Source organism: Somniosus microcephalus, chromosome 7, assembly GCF_052327205.1.
Source record: "Somniosus microcephalus isolate GS21.2 chromosome 7, FLI_Smic_1.0, whole genome shotgun sequence".
NCBI classification, from domain to species: domain Eukaryota; kingdom Metazoa; phylum Chordata; class Chondrichthyes; order Squaliformes; family Somniosidae; genus Somniosus; species Somniosus microcephalus.
This window is the reverse complement of record NC_140993.1, coordinates 189,064,229-189,080,940: the sequence shown is the minus strand read 5'-3', so window position 1 is coordinate 189,080,940 and position 16,712 is coordinate 189,064,229.

Here is a 16,712-nt window from a genome sequence, read left to right as displayed (position 1 = left end):
AGACTTGGGACCTCCTTTCAGGTGAGACGAGTGATGCTGAATCCAAGAGATTATCTAGCGAACTTTAATGGCAGGGACTGATTTGCATCTGAAGCCTCTGTTTCCCACCCGCAGCCAGCTAGATGGAGAGGCTGGCTGTCTGTGGGCGGGTGGGCCTGTGGCACTAGGCCACACAGAGCAGGGGAGGATTAGGTGGGGGCTGGTGCCAGCCTGTGGGGGACCAGGATGGGGGGAGGGTGAGAAGGTGAGGACGATCACAGCTGGCCACCAGAGGATTGTGGCCTGCCAGCATTGAGTGGGGGAAGAGGATCAAATCGGGGCCGGCCGCCAGTGGATCGTGGCCAGCCTCAGGATGACCGGGAGAGGGGGAGTCCGGGAAGGTGGTTGGAGGCCTCGTGAGGGGGTCTCCGATCGCGGAGGGTGTGCTAGGCAGGGACCACGAATTCAGGAGGTGAGTGTAAATGCACTTACCTCCCGGATGCAGCAGTCCTCACCTTGCTGTAACTGCAGGGTTTAACAATGTGTGTAAAACCCAACCAGATAGAGTTAAAAACAAAGTGGTGGCTAAAGAAGGGGCTTCCAGCCTCACTCTAATATTTAAATTGATGTCCCGCCCCCTGGCAGTGGGTTGGCTGCCTGCCTCCATCCCGCCCGCCGCCCCCCCCCCCACTCCTGCTGCCCCCTGTCCCAACTCCATTTAAACCGGAAGTGGGCGGGCTGGAGGCGGGTTTAGGTTGGGATTCTGATTTTTAACAATTTAACTACACCCACGCTCCGAGCCCACCCGTTTTTTCAGGTAAAAATTTCCCCCCAAGTGATTCTATTTTGAGGTAAAATGATGTCCTGGAAATTGTAGAGCTTCTGATGCTATTTCAGAGACCTTTTTTGAGTGGGTGGTAGCAAATACAGAACAAAAACTATCAAATTACCACTTTGGAGCACTTTGCAGCCTATTAAATGGTACGGATCTGATGATGTCATTGATGATGCATTTTCAGTCGGGTTATTTAAAGGAGCTGTAACCACATTGCATTTAAAGGTTTATCTAGGAGTGTGCAGGCAACCCACTGCACAATTGGACTGCTGGAAAGAATGTCAAATATGACTGCACTTAGACAGAGGGCGGCACCCAGGTTCTCCGATGACTCCCTCCATAAGCTTGTGGAGGGAGTCAGAGCATGCAGGGAGGTCCTCTTCCTTCCAAATGGGCGGAAGAGACCTCCCCAAGTGACCAAAAAAGCCTGGCTCCAAAGAGCAGAGGAGGTAAATGTAGTGTCCGCGCATCAATAACACACGGACTGCAGGAGAACGATAATAAGAGGTGTTTACTGAACAGAGAGTATGCTGTAACTGAAAGTACAGAAGCCTGCTACTGCTTTATATACAGGGGTGGTCACTGCCGGTACTACAGCATAAAAGCAGTTCTCTCTTAAAGGTACATACACAACAATTCCTCCCCTTTTAGATAACCAGTACATAACATTCATTTAACAATTGAATAATAACTAATTACAATTACAATTTTCTTTGTACTATATACATCAGCTGAAAGTAAACATTTATAAATGCAGTCTTTGAGGAGGCTTCCTGATCCTGTCTGGATAGCATCTTTCTCGAGTATCCTGTTCTTGCGGCGGAGTCGATTCTGGCTCATTGTCATTGGTTGGTTCGTCAGCTTCCAATACCACTGATTCTGAGGTAGACGCAAGCTGTGCTTCGGGTTCATCACCAGGTGCGCATGCTCGTGGTATGGGTTTGACTTGTTCCTGTGACTCTAGAATCTGGTCAGCATGGTGTCTCACGATGCTCTCTCCAACGTCCACTGTGTACATTAGTGGTCCCTGCCGTGTGCATATCGTTCCTGGCTGCCATTTTTCTGTTCGGTAGTCGCGGGCCAAGACTGGTTGCCTTATCTTGAAGCTCCTGGTTGGCCTTTCATTGATGTGCTGGAATTGCTTATTCTCAACATCTCGTCTTATGTTTGGTTTGAGCAAGTCCAGGTGACATCGTAAACCGCGGTTAAAGAACATCATGGCTGGAGATTGGTTGGTGACTGCATGTGTCGCATTTCGGTAAGCGAACAAGAAATTGTCCACCTTGTGTTGCAGTGGTATGTTGTCGTTATACATTGCCTTTATTGCTTTTTTAAAGGTTTGAACAAACCTCTCGGCCAATCCATTTGTGGCTGGATGATATGGGGCAGATGTGTAATGCTTTACCCCATTATTCCTCAAAAACCTCCGGAAATCTTCGGACACAAACTGTGTCCATTGTCGGAGCAAACCTGTTGAGGCAAGCCATTCCTAGCGAAGATGGTCCGTAGGACTGCAATAGTTTTCTCCGTGGTGGTGGAGGACATTTTGATGACCTCTGGCCATTTCGAATGTGCATCCACGGCGATTAAAAACATTGATTTTGCTGGTCCATTTATGGACTCAATGTGTACCCATTGCCATGGAGATGAGGGCCACTCCCATGGGTGTAGCGGGGCCTGTGGTGGAGCGTTTTGGACTTTCTGGCATCCTGTGCATCTCTTGGTCATTTCCTCGATTTCTTTATCGATTCCCGGCCACCACACACACGCCCTGGCTAGGCTCTTCATTTTTACCCCTCCCAGATGACCCTCATGAAGCTCATTGAGCACTCTATCTCTCAACTTGGGTGGAATTACCACTCGGGATCCACACATCAAGGTCCCCCGGCACACTGACAGCTGTTCTCTCCTTGGTGAGAGTGCTGGCAACAGTGAGTCGCCATGTGCTGGCCATCCCTTCACCGTCAAATCATAGACCCGAGAGAGTGTCGGGTCATTTCGGGTTTCCTTCTCTATACTTGAGTTCGTAACAGGTAGACATTCGACTATGGTCGAATGGAATATCTCAACAGGGTCCACTGCAGGTGCTTCTTCCACCGTAGGCAGCGGCAGGCGCGACAGCCCATCAGCGTTTCCATGCTGTTTCGTGACCTTATACTCTATGTCGTATTGATGTGCTCCTAGAAAAAGGGACCATCTTTGCAGCCGTTGCGCCGTCATCACCGGAACGCCCTTCTTTGGGTTCAAAATGGAGACAAGAGGCTGGTGATCAGTCAGTAAGGTGAATTTCTGCCCGTGCATGTAGTGATTGAACTTCTTCACCCCCCACACCAGGCTGAGGGCCTCCCTGTCAATCTGGGCGTAGTTACGCTCGGCTGATGTTAACGAGCGTGACGCAAAGGCTATTGGCCTCTCTGAACCATCAAGGAATTTGTGCGACAGCACCGCTCCAATGCCGTAGGGAGACGCATCACATGCCAACTGAATCGGTAGTGATGGATTGTAGTGAGCCAATACTTTTTTTGAAGTGATTAGGCATTTACATTTCTGAAAGGCACGCTTACACTCATCACTCCACTTCCATGCTACTCCAGTTTGCAGCAGGGCGTTCAGCGGGTGCAGAATAGTAGACAAATTTGGCAAGAACTTATGGTAGTAGTTCACCAACCCGAGGAACGACCTCAGTTGTGACACATTTTCCGGCGCTGGAGCATTGACTACTGCCTCAATCTTGTCTGGGGACTTATGCAACCCCTCTTCATCAATCACGTGGCCACAATACGAGATTTGTTTCCTGAAAAACTCACATTTGGGGCGGTTGGCTCGTAGTCCATATTCTTGCAGTCTAGTGAGCATCTGCTCCAGGTTGGCAAGGTGTTCACTGTCATTTCCGCCCGCAACCAGGATGTCGTCCAAATAACACTGGGTCCCCGAGATCCCTTGCAGGACTTGTTCCATCGCCCTCTGCCAAATAGCCGGAGCTGATGCTACCCCGAATACCAGTCGATTGTACTGATAAAGACCTTTGTGAGTGTTTATCGTGAGGTATTTTCTAGATGATTCATCTACCTCTATTTGTAGATACGCTTGGGCCAGATCAATCTTCTTAAAGCGTTTCCCCCCAGGTAGTGAGGCGAAAATATCTTCTATCCGCGGAAGTGGATATTGTACCATGTGAAGGACTGGGTTCACAGTAATCTTAAAGTCCCCACAGATGCGAACCTTCTTCGGTTCCCCAGGCATGCTGCTCAATTATTTCTTCATTACAGGGACGATGGGTGTGGCCCACTCGCTCCAGTCCACCTTGGACAGCACACCCGAGCGCTCCAGACTCTCCAGCTCTGCTTCAACGGCTGGGCGGATCACATACGGTACCGGTCTGGCCTTAAAAAATTTTGGGTTTGCATTATCTTCAATTTTTATCATTGCCGTTACGCCTTTTAGAGTCCCAAGTCCTTGCTGGAACACCTCTTTCGCGTCAATTAGAATTTTTGACAGTCATCCAGGTGTGGCGTCGTCATCTTTTTTGTCAGCCACAGTTAGTGCCTGAATGGAATGCCAATCCAATTGTATTTTTCGGACCCATTCACATCCCAATAATGGTGGTCCTCCATCTTGCAGTATATATAGATACAGTTCCTGTGTTTCCTTGCCGTTGTATTTAACGGACACCCTTATTTTTCCTCTGGGGTAGACTTTTTGCCCCATATGTCTTCAAGACAATGGACGTATCCTTCAAAGGAATGTGTGAGAAAAGCTGCTCGTAGTCTCGTCGATTCATGACTGTTAGGGCTGATCCTGTGTCCAATTCCATCTTTACTTGGGACCCTGCTATCATGAGGGTGACCCAAATGGTTCTGTGATCCTCCTTTGCGATCACGTTGTGTAGCTGTAGACAACTTAGTCCCCTGCTCCCGGAGTCATTGTCACTACTCTGGTCTTCTGAACTACTGTCCGTCATCTTTTTTACTTTCTTGTACTTTTCCTTAGTAGTTCTTTTAGTGTTGGTTTTCTTTCCCGACCTGCAGACTCGTGCTATGTGTCCCACTTTTCCACATTGCCTGCATACTTTGTCCTTAGCCCAGCAATCCTTCTGGTCATGGGTTGTTCTGCCGCAGCAATAGCACTTTTCTGCTCCATATGCCATTTCATTAGTGCTATATTCTTGCGGTTTCTGTTGTATTTCCACAGCTCCCCGTGCTGCTGCTTCGTAGGTTACTGCAACGCTGAAAGCCTTTTCTAACATAAGGTCCTTTTCCGAAAGTAGTCGTTTCTGGGTTCCTTCACTCTGGAGCCCGCAGACAAACTTATCCCTTAAGGTATCTGCCAGTCCTGTTCCGAACTGGCAGTGTGTCGATAACTTGCGTAGTTCCGTAAGATAGTCAGCATTACTCATCTTTGTGCTGGTTTCGTTTATGGAACTTGAATCTTTCTGCTATCAGCAGCGGTGTAGGGTTTAGATGTTCCTGTAAGATATTGACAATCTCTTCAAAATTTTTCTCCATTGGTTTAGCTGGGGTAATTAAATTTCGCAATAGGCCGTACGTTCTCACGCCCATCAAATTTAATAATATCGACGCCTTCTTTTCAGCGGCCACCTCATTTGCCCTGCAGTACACTTCAACTCTTTCCACATACATGGTCCAGTCTTCTATTTCATTATCAAAAACAGTGATGCTGCCACTCTTCGGCATCTTGGGTGGTTTAAAATGGCGCCTCCCACGCTTTTCCTTCTTCCCCAAAGGATTAAAATGGCGCCTCCCATGCTTTTCCTTCTTCCCCTTGCTGCCAATGCTGCTCCTCACGTTCTAACAGATAATGGTGCCCCGCGGCTTTCTGCGCGTCTCTTTTTCAACGCTGCCCGACTCTTGAGCACCGGCCGCGCCCTGTGCGCTCCACCCTCTCTCTCTCTTTGTCTTCCCGACGACGCTGCTCGGCCCCCTTACAGAGATGCTCGCCCGAGCTCTAGCCCGCCACAGTCCGGGGAGGGTCAGCGCACTACCTGCTACCAGCCCGATTTGCTGGGACACCTTCATTGGAGAGCCAGGCCCAGCTCTCCACAGCTTCCCCTGCAACTCTCTGGACTCCGATGGATCACTGGGCGGTTGCCCCAGGTCGACGCCCATTGCTCTGGCTTCGACCTCCAAGAAGCTTCTTCCCAGGGATGGATCCCCATGAGGTGATGCAGTACTGCAGGTGAGTTCAAACCTGCTCGTCGCCACTGTAGTGTCCGCGCATCAATAACACACGGACTGCAGGAGAACGATAATAAGAGGTGTTTACTGAACAGAGAGTATGCTGGAACTGAAAGTACAGAAGCCTGCTACTGCTTTATATACAGGGGTGGTCACTGCCGGTACTACAGCATAAAAGCAGTTCTCTCTTAAAGGTACATACACAACAGTAAACAGCAGAGATGTGGTGAGGAGGACCTGGGTGCAGTGCCGGAAATGTTTCAATAATCTCATTAGATCACGAAATGTTAGTACAAAGCCAAACTCAACTTCATCCTGCTGTATCTCTCGTCACATCCCCATCACTCTGCCTTCCCAACCCTGCTGCTGCATATCCTTACTCAAACCAACATACCTTGCATGATCACCCATCCCTCTCTCTCTCTACCTACATTGACACATCCCCATCTCACCAACCACCCCTCACACTCACCCTCATCCTAATGCAATCATACCAGCTAACAACACACAAGCAGGCCACTTGGCTTTGACACCCCACTCCATCATAGTATTGGGTATTTTGTTAAATGATTCTGTAAAGTTTCCGTTACTGTAATGTCACATGTAAAAATCTTTATTTTCACCACTTTCTGGTCATGGACAAATTTGTGTGCACATTTGGAAGTGGCTTAGTGAGTTGGAGTGAATGGTGAGACATAACGTTACCTCCAGCAATGGTGACCTGTGTGAAATGAATGGCTTGGTCATTTTAGGGATGCTTTATGGTGTTGCTGTGGGGTGGTGCCAACCTGGCACAGCATGTGGCAGCCATATGGGTGTAATGCTTAAAGTTAAGTAAATCTGGCTGTGATGAGCCCATCCCTGGCCTCCATATGCTAGTGGGATCTGGACCGCAGTTTCCTCCTGTTCCTCCTCCTCCTCACCTTCCAGCTGATGCTCCTCCTCCTCTGAAGATGCTGTGCACTCAGTGCCTTGCTCCTCATGCAGTGCTAATACTTGCTGCTGTGCTATGTTGTGCAGGGTGCAGCAGACCACGACGATTCTGGAGACCCTGGCTGGTGCTACTCCAGATCTGACAAGGCATCTGAAGCACATTTTCAGCATGCCTATTGTCTGCTCTGTGACACATCTGGCTTTTTTATATCTCTCCTCGGCACTTGACCTCCTCAAGGCTGTCATGAGCCACGTTTTCAGTGGATAGCCCTTGTCTCCACGCAGCCAGCCAGAAAATCTGTCTGGAGAAGTGAAGAGCTGAGGGAGGCTGGACTGGCACAGGGTGAAAGAGTCATGGCAGCTGCCAGGGATGCATGATGCATGATGATCTTCCTATGGTTGCAGACCAGCTGCACATTGAGGGAGTGGAAGCCATTGCAGTTGACAAACACTCCTGGCTTATGATGGGTTGTCCTGATGGCCACATGTGTACAGGCCATGATGCTCTGCACTCGTGGGAGGCCAGCCAGAGTGGCAAAGCCCAACGCCCGCTCAGTAACATTGGTGTTCACAGAATCACAGAAACCCCACAGTGCAGATAGAGGCCATTTCGGCCCATCAAGCCTGCACCGACACATATCCCACCCGATCCCTGTAACCCCTACACCAGCACATATCCCACCCTATCCCTGTAACCCCACATATTTAACCCCCCTAACACTAAGGGTCAATTTATCATAGCCAATCAACCTAACCTGCACATCTTTGGACTGTGGGAGGAAACCGGAGCACCCGGAGAAAACCCACGCAAACACGGGGAGAATGTGCAAACTCCACACAGACAGTCGCCCGAGGTCGAATTCGAACCCGGGTCTCTGGCGCTGTGAGGCAACAGTGCTAACCACTATGTCACCGTGCTGCCCTTGTGGCAAAGTTGATATAATTGGCTGACTTATCAAACAGGGCAGCGGTGACCTGTGTGATGCATCTGTGGGTGGCACATATCTGCTGCAGATCCCTGGAAAGAGCCTGAGGCAAAAAAGTTAAAGGTGCTGGTGACTTTGACAGCCACTGGTAAGGCGTGTCCACCAGATCCTCTGGACTGCAGGTCTTGCTCTAGCAATGTGCAAATGTCTGCGACGATGTGGCACGATAGCCTGATCCTCCTTTGGCACTGTTGCTCAGTCATGTTGAGGAAGCTCATCCTCTGCCTCTATACCCTGTGTTGAGGGTATCGCCTCTGGTGCGGTGCAATCCTGCACTGATGGCCTCTGTCCTGTGCAGCATCAGGTGGTTGAGGAGAAGGTTGTTGGTGTTGTTGTTGCTGCTGCTGGTGTGCCTGCTGCTGCTGGTGTTGGGGCTCATCGTGTTCCAATTCTGAGGACCAAGGTGAGACAGTATAAATGGCAGCCATGCTGATGGAAGAGATGGCAGGTCAAGTAGAGATGACAAAAGCAATCTGTCAATGATGTGATAGGTTCTACCAATGAGGTGACACTTGAAGGTGACTTTGCTGGAAACACTTGCAGCCTCTAGAAAGCTAAATCAATGCTGGAAATGCAGTCAGCAACAGCTTCTGCCTAAGGAAAGTGATCAGCTGTGAGGTGGGAGTTTTTATTGTACTTTTCAAGCTGTGCACTAATCAGCTGGATCAATGGCCACTCAACTTCCACCTCAGCTTGGCAGACGTGGTTCCCGAGCTGCGTGATTCCTGTGATCATCCAGCAAAATTTGAAAGGTAGGGTTAAATAGATTCTTAAGGGTCTGATAAGTTCCTAATAATGATTTAAATTGGATCACCCGCCTCTGCCGTTCGAGTAGCTGCCGTGTCGGCAAACGCGCCTGAGGGAAAGGCGCGTGGGGGCGGGATGATGATGGGTTCCTGACCCACTGCAAGATATTACAAATTTCCAACCTGACCCGCCTCCGATCGCGCCCGCATGGAACCTAGAAAATTCAGGCCTATGTTTCAGGGCTTTTTCACCATTGTTGCACTATGGATTTGTAATAAAGTGTTACATTTCAAGGTTGTGTTTTAAAGCAAAGTGCGTGCACCCCAGTTAAAACAAAGGCACAGAGGTGAAAGATGGTTAAAATACTAATCAGCTAAGTATTATATACTGTAAATGATAAGCACTTTGTTAGCCTAGCTTGGTAATCAATAATCATTTCATACTCATTGTGTTGGGAAGTCATTGGTCATGGGCATGCAGCAGGGGTGGTCTGGCTGGCAATCCCTGTGGCAGTGAACATGGGGAGATGACACAGATACAGAGACACAGGCAGTCAGTCAGATTTTTAAAATAGAAAGCTCTGAGGACCAACTTTGGCCCTGCTCTGAAGGAGAATACAGGAGGGTAGTTAGGAATGATTTTGTTTAAGCCAAGCAAGACTACCCACTGATGTAGGGACGCATAGTCTTTTCATTATTTTGCATTATTATGCAAAGATTGAATTAAGTAAGTCTGATTAAAACTGTTGCTCTGTTTGTTCACTTGATGAGAAATAAAATAACTTAATGAGTGATATATGACCTAGCCGTACTAAGTGTTTTCTTGGTCCACGTTTGCAAGGTTGGAGAAGTACCTGGGGACATGTGCGAAAGACACAATTATTTGTTTCAGATCACCTGGCAGTCCGATTGTTACGCCCCTGGGTTATGTTATTGTATAAGTAGATACTTGACTGTATGAATCTAATCTAGCACATAAGGGGTATGAGATCAACTTACAGGAGCAACTGAGGCCAGTGATCCTCAGATCTGTATGGCAGACTCCAATTTGTAACAACAGTATAGAACTTCACATGAAAGAAAAACAAATTGATTAATTTATTTGTTAATGGGGTTAGGGTAAGATAGTCGTTATTGGCTAGTAATCCAGAGGCCTGGCCTAATGATCCGCAGACATGAGTTCAAATCTCACCATGGCACCTGGGGAATTTAAATTCAATAATTTAGTAACGTAGGAATAAAAAGCTAGTATCAGTAATGGTGACCATGAAACTACTGGATTGTCGTAAACCCATCTGGTTTTCTAATGTTCTTTAGGGAATTAAATCTGCCGTCCTTACCCAGTCTGGCCTATATGTGACTCCAGACCCACAGCAATGTGGTTGACTCTTAACTGCCCTCTGAAATGGCCTAGCAAGCCACTCAGTTGTATTCAAGAAAGCGGCTCACCACCACCTTCTTGAGGGCGATTAGGAATGGGCAATAAATGCTGGTCGTGCTGGCAATGTCGACATCTTATGAATGAATAAAAAAATAACATGTAGCTTGCTACCTCTATCTGATATGTTTAGCTAACTGGTCCGTGTGTTCATAGCTGGTACATGATATTTGTCTTAATTGCCAAAGTATATATCAAAAGTTAAACATTTAAAGTAATACAGCATATTTATTTTAACTCGCTGTGACTCATTTTCTCCTTAGAGAGAAAATGAGAGGAATGAAAGTGCATATAATAGACAGTAATCACCCAGATTCCAGTAATAAATTAGTTTTGGTTTACACAGTTAACATTTTTTTTTGCATATTATCATTCTTCTGTTTGCAAAAGTACTAATTGATTTCAGAAGCTCTATTTTTATGTCTTCAGGATTTTGTGTATTTCTTGTGATGGAGTTATGCTGAAATTTTAAGTCAGCTATTTCAACTATAACAGAAGATATTGCCAGCAAAATTATATTACTTATCTCTGCAATTAAAGTATAAATACCATGGTTTTAATGCTACATGACATATTTGAAGGACAGGGTGTGTGCTTTCATTGCCAAAAAACCACAGTTGATCAATCACTATTGCCTTTTTATTTAAATCATTAGTCAACCAAATGTTTTTACTAATGTAAGATTAAAAATATGGGTCATCTGCCAAATGCAATAGCTAGAGGGTTAAATGAAGGACTGTAATGGTATGGAAGCTATTGAAGGTACAATTATTAATAATGAATTAGCTGAAAATAATATGAAATTGTCCATTACCAGTGCTTGCCTTTTAGTTCTTTTTAATTTCATGGAAGATTACTGGTGATATACTTAGTCCTGGTAAATTAGTAGCTAGCTTTTTAAAAACATTTTTTTTAAAGAATTAAGATTTGCATTTATTTTCTCACAATTTTTACTATTTAAATCCATGAATGTCAATCAGAGGTCGAATGCGTGCGCGGGGGAGGCTGCGCGTGCGCATCGAACTTCGTTTTTCTTTACAAGTTTTCCCGGGAGGGTAAGCCTGCAGAATTTAGAAATATAAAAAGCAGGCATAAGGCCTGCTTTTTACAAGGTAAGTGGTGAATTAATTAAAATGAAAACATTTTTTTCTACAGGTTTATTATTTTTAAATACTTTAAAGCAAGGTAAGTTGATTTTTAGCTCCGTTAGAAAATAAAATTATTTTTTTCAAAAATTTAAATTATTGTTTAAAATAGTTATTTCATGTAATTTATAGTTTATTTAAAAAATGTGATTTAAAAAAAAATGTATTTGAAGATTTAGTGCTATTTTGGGGCCGTAGTATTTATAAGTCTTGACAGCACTTCCTGTCAGACTTATGAATGGAGCATTCCTTGCTCTGATTGGCTGCCCATGGCCCACATGATCCCAGGGGACGCATCGAACTAACTGCGCCCCTGGGATACGCAAATACTGCGCGCCGGCAGCTGGACCAGGCCCGGGATCGCAATTCCACGGGAGCCCACAGCTCAATGGCCGGAGCGCTAGCTAAGTGGGGGCTTGCACCCACGGGAATTTGTGGGCCATTAATGTGATGGTAGATGCCCAATGCACTGAAGTGCATCAATTGTCCACTCCTCATAATATGGGATTTGAAGGCCTGAGACCTACAGCTTGAGGTGCTCAGCATGTTTGAAAAATAAACATAAAAATCAGGGGGCCTTTCCATAATGCAACGGGAGCATATGAACAGCACTCTAGTTGACCATTTTAAAATGGATGCTGAATCGGCGTCTCTATTCAAAAGTTGAAATATTTTTTCTGCCCCCCTTTCTTTCCGTTTTCCAGCATGTCAACTCTCTTCCCCACCCCCCTTCATTCCCACTGTCTCTCTCCCCCAGTAAAAGCTGCTGGTGCTCTATCAGTAGCCCATCACTGCCTGCTGAGGCTTAAATTCCAGCTCCGGTTCCTCAGTGCATCATGAGCAATGCATCAAGATCACAAAAGAAATGCTAATAATATGAACTTGCATTATGGGCTGGGGTCAGCTCATTCTTGCACTGCATTAATAGCCCCATGGTGTCCTGACAGTAATGAAATATCATTATGGCTCAAAATTGATGGTGGCAAGCCTGTAAATCAGCATCAGACACCAAATATGATGTTAGTTACCATTATTCCAATCTCCTGCAGTGATTGTTATTGTTTTGCAACTTTTTCTCATTCAATGAGTTAACAACAGCTTCAATAAGTGGGTTGTGTCCTTTACAATTTTAAGCCTGTGTCTTTTTTATACAAACGATCCCTGACGGTAAATTGAATGGCTGCGATTAATGTACAATGTGTCATCCTATCAGAGACTCTAAGGACTGCAGTGTAATGGTTTCTGACATGAGATAATCAAGCTCACAGCAACGGATTGTCATTTAAGACTTTATTAACAGCACTGCAAAACACAGACAGAGCATAGTTTTCCAATCCGGAAAACGGAGATGCAGTGGCTTTGGAACTACCTTCTAACACACAACAGCTAGCCTGGCTAAATAACAACAGAAAATGCTGGAAAAACTCAGCAGGCCAGGCAACATCCGTGGAGAGAAAATAGAGTCAATGTTTCTGGTTATTTCGGATTTCGGATTTCGTTATTTCGGATTTCCAACATCTGCAGTATTTTGCTATCGTAGCTAGGCTGGCTATACTTATACCCAACTTGTTTACTATATTTGTGATTTAACTTTACTCTAACCATAAACATAATGGCTCGGAATTTACGGTAAGTGATGATGCAATGGCGATCGCTGTTGTGTATGTACCTTTAAGAGAATAACTGGTCTCAGACTGCAGTACCGGCAGTGACCACCCCTGTATAAAAGGCGCTAGAGAGCCTCTGTTGGTTAGTTTCGTTTATGCCTTTCACCAGTAAAGACTTGTTTGTTTCTCTCCTGCTAGTCCATGTCTCAATCATTCACGGACTTAACAATCGCCGCTGACCTCAAAGAAAGCTGCCCACAAACTTTAGCTTTCTCGATATTAATTTGATTGTAGCACTGTCAAAATATACATTAGCAGTGATGTCATCAAGCTGACTAAGCAGCAATCACACTAAAGAATTCGCAGAGACAGCAAACCATAAAATTAAAAAGCACTTATTGGCATTCACTTTTTAAAACATTTACAGTGAGCAAAATAAAGATTGGAACATACACATGGGGCTAGGGTAGAAGCTAAAATATCATAAAGAAACATTACTTTTTTAAAATTATTTTAAAAATCTTGTAATTTTTATCATAATGGAGAAATTTGACATTCCACAAATATAGAATTAGTTTTTCAGAGCCAGAACGGATGTTCAGCAGTCAAAACACGGTTAAAACCCTAGTTAACTTTTTATGGGTTGTTTAACAGTGATATTAGAGCAGAAAAGGGGAAGTTTTCATCAGTTCAAGTGATTTCACTGATTGCAGGCTATGGGGAGTTCAACAGTGCAGCCTCTGGCGGAGCAGGAATGACTGACCATAACTTCAGGATTTCCATGTTTATCTGCACATGTGCTAAATCCTGAAGTTATGGTCAGTTTCAGAGGGGTACTGACGGCGAACGCTGACAGTTTTGCTGTCATTACAACCTCAAAATCTGGGAAAATGTTGTCTCGTTATCGTACACAGATACCTATTCCTTGTTTTACTTCTTTTACAAAGACTATCTGTCCACACCAGCTTTCTACACAATTGCAACAGACACCAGGAAAATTATTATTAGGCACACACCCAGACATTCCAATTTTAACAAGTATTGTGACGGAGCCACTAAAGGACTCAGACCGTTTGTATATAATTCCCTTCAACAACATGTTAGCTACAGCCTGAGTCTGTATCTTTAATTGTACTGTTTACTTGTATAGAGCGTGATCGCTTTAACAGCGCGGGTGTAAGGAGTTTTCTGTCTCCGAGGTCACAGAGGTTTCTCTCACCAGAGGCCTCTCTCTCTCTTTTGCACAGTAAAACTTTGAGTGGTTCGACCCACTCACCCCTTAGGTTCTAGACACTGGTTTAGGTGCAGGAACTACAATGCAGAGAATACTCTTTTTGACCAAGTTTAATGAAACAAAATGAAATTTTATTGCATAAGGAAAAACAAACCAAATGCAAGCAAGTAAGAGGGTACATGGGAGGGAAAAACAAATCATAACAATACAATACTGACTAAAATAGATACAGGCATATTATACTTTACAAAAGTCATCATGAAATGGGGAAACACACGGAACATCGAGGGACAACAACTCATGTTAATTATACCCAAAATGCCCAACCCCTTTAACCTATCTAGATCCGATTATGTAGAGCCAGAAACATGCTCACCAATCCAACTAGGAATTGCAAGGTTTTGAAACAGGTCAGCGTTTTGATCCTTTCAGGCATCCTGTCTCCTCGTGGTCAGCGCTGCGGGCTGCGAGCTGCGACATGCCTTCTCTTCCTCGAGGTGAAGGTCACGGACAGGCTGGATCTCAGCGGGCCTGGATGTCAATGTGGGTGAAGAGACCATCTGCTTGACCACGGTTGGAAGCCTCTAGCCGGCTTTCATATAGGTTTCTTCTGTAGTTTTCTGCCTCTTTGTCTCATCAAACGGCCCGGGGTTTGTCGACGATCTCCCGATGGTTACCCCGGGGCGGGATGCAGACTCGAATCACCTTCTTCTTCTTCTTCAAGCGATGATGCCACCAATACGATGATAGCACCACGATGACTGTCCTCTTTTGCTACCCCCGGGTTCCCCCAGATATACTTCTCAGGAGAAGCCTTTATCTCCCGCCAAATCAAGGTTAGTCTTTGTTTAACTTTTGGCGAGCTCATAGCACAGCAGGGTAGTTATTATATTTAAACTGCTTTCGGGATGGCCGGTGACGGCCATCTCTGGTCTGGAATGACCTGGTAATGTTTTAATGTCTTCTTGGTGTCATTGATGCTCTTCTCATGAAATGAAACTGTTCCCCTTTGTCCGGGTAAACATTTTGATGGCCTTTAGCTACAGGCCGATCTGGCTGGATCTGCATCCAATCTATATGTATGCGTACGTGTCTGGTTTAGTTTTTTCAGAAACGGCTTCCAGAACTTACTGTGGGTTGAATCCACAAAGGCTGTCTGGGGACTGCAGGAACCATTTTAAAGTGTCCCAATAAGTCTGTCACGGGGTCTGGTGGCCATTTTATATGCCCCTTCTTCTGGGCTTCTTTTTAAACAGTCTTTTTAAAATCAAGGCCTCTTCTGCCAAAGGACCCTTATAGTACAATATTAATTTTGCGGATCTTACAGTACCCCCTGATGATACTATAACTTGCTTGAAGTATCATAATTCTGGGTGAGCAAAATTTTCTGACTCTCCATAATTAAACCATCCCCTGTATTTACCTATCTATGACCCCACGACACATGCATTTCCCATTTCAGAAAACCTACAGTGTACATTAAGCATCTATAGATGGCAATACATTGGATTTAAAATCTGACACATTCACTTCCAGGCATGGAGGGGGGTCCTAATACCCCTACACCACCTGGTTCATACACATTATTTTTTATTAACAACAACTCGCTCAATAAAATTTCAATAGTAAAAATAAATTACACACACAAAACACCCATGAACAAACATCAAACATAGAGGAGGGAGGGAAACTTTAACTTTATACATAGCAGCAAAAATCTAAACGGGTGTCTCTTCTTCTACCCGCACATAATGCTCTCTCCATTCTCCCCTGTTCTCATACTTCTGCGAATTTCTGACCTTTTTACAATGTACAAACAGTAAATAAATCACAATAAAAACCTGACACACTACAAGGATGTGAGAGGCTATCCTAATCTAAGAAGGGACTTCTATATTTGTGAACAGACCCCACCACGGTGGGGTTACTATATCTAATATGTTTGCCCTTATCTCTAAAGTCTCCTGCTCCAGTGTGTAGAAATGTTTCTGTGAAACGACAATGGCTTTTAATATCTTGGTGAGGTGTTCAGGGAGAGGGGGAATGATATATCCAAAATGTGCAATGAATCGTTGCAGATCGGTGAAATTAACTTTAACAGTGATGTGAACAGTGGAAGGTTCAGGAATGGGGACAATTCGCTCTTGGGCCACTTGAACTTCTGCCTTGGGCTTGAAGCAGAAACTGCTGTCATTCACCGGACACCAGCCGTGCTGTCCATGTTGGTAGTGGGGCACTGCAGTGGTGACACAGTATGTCCCACCTCCTATATATGCCACCAGCGGGGGCACATGGCCTTGTGCCATTGCCTCCATGGTGCAATTTATAGGCTTCGCGCCAGCAGTTCTGAACCCGCACTGTGGTTTCGAATAGGCATTCAAGTGCTGGGGACACAGGATGATGTGTGCTCCCCGGCTCCAGCACCCCGAGAGGTCGGTACCCGTCATTGCATGCTCCCATCGAATGATGTACGGTGGGACCACTGTGTAGCGAATGTGTGCACCCCCTTGAATGACTCCAATGTCCTCCACCCTGTATACCGGGGCGGGTTTAGCTGTCTTTCCCATCACCGGCATTCTTACCACTATACTCATAATGGTGTGATTAGACCATC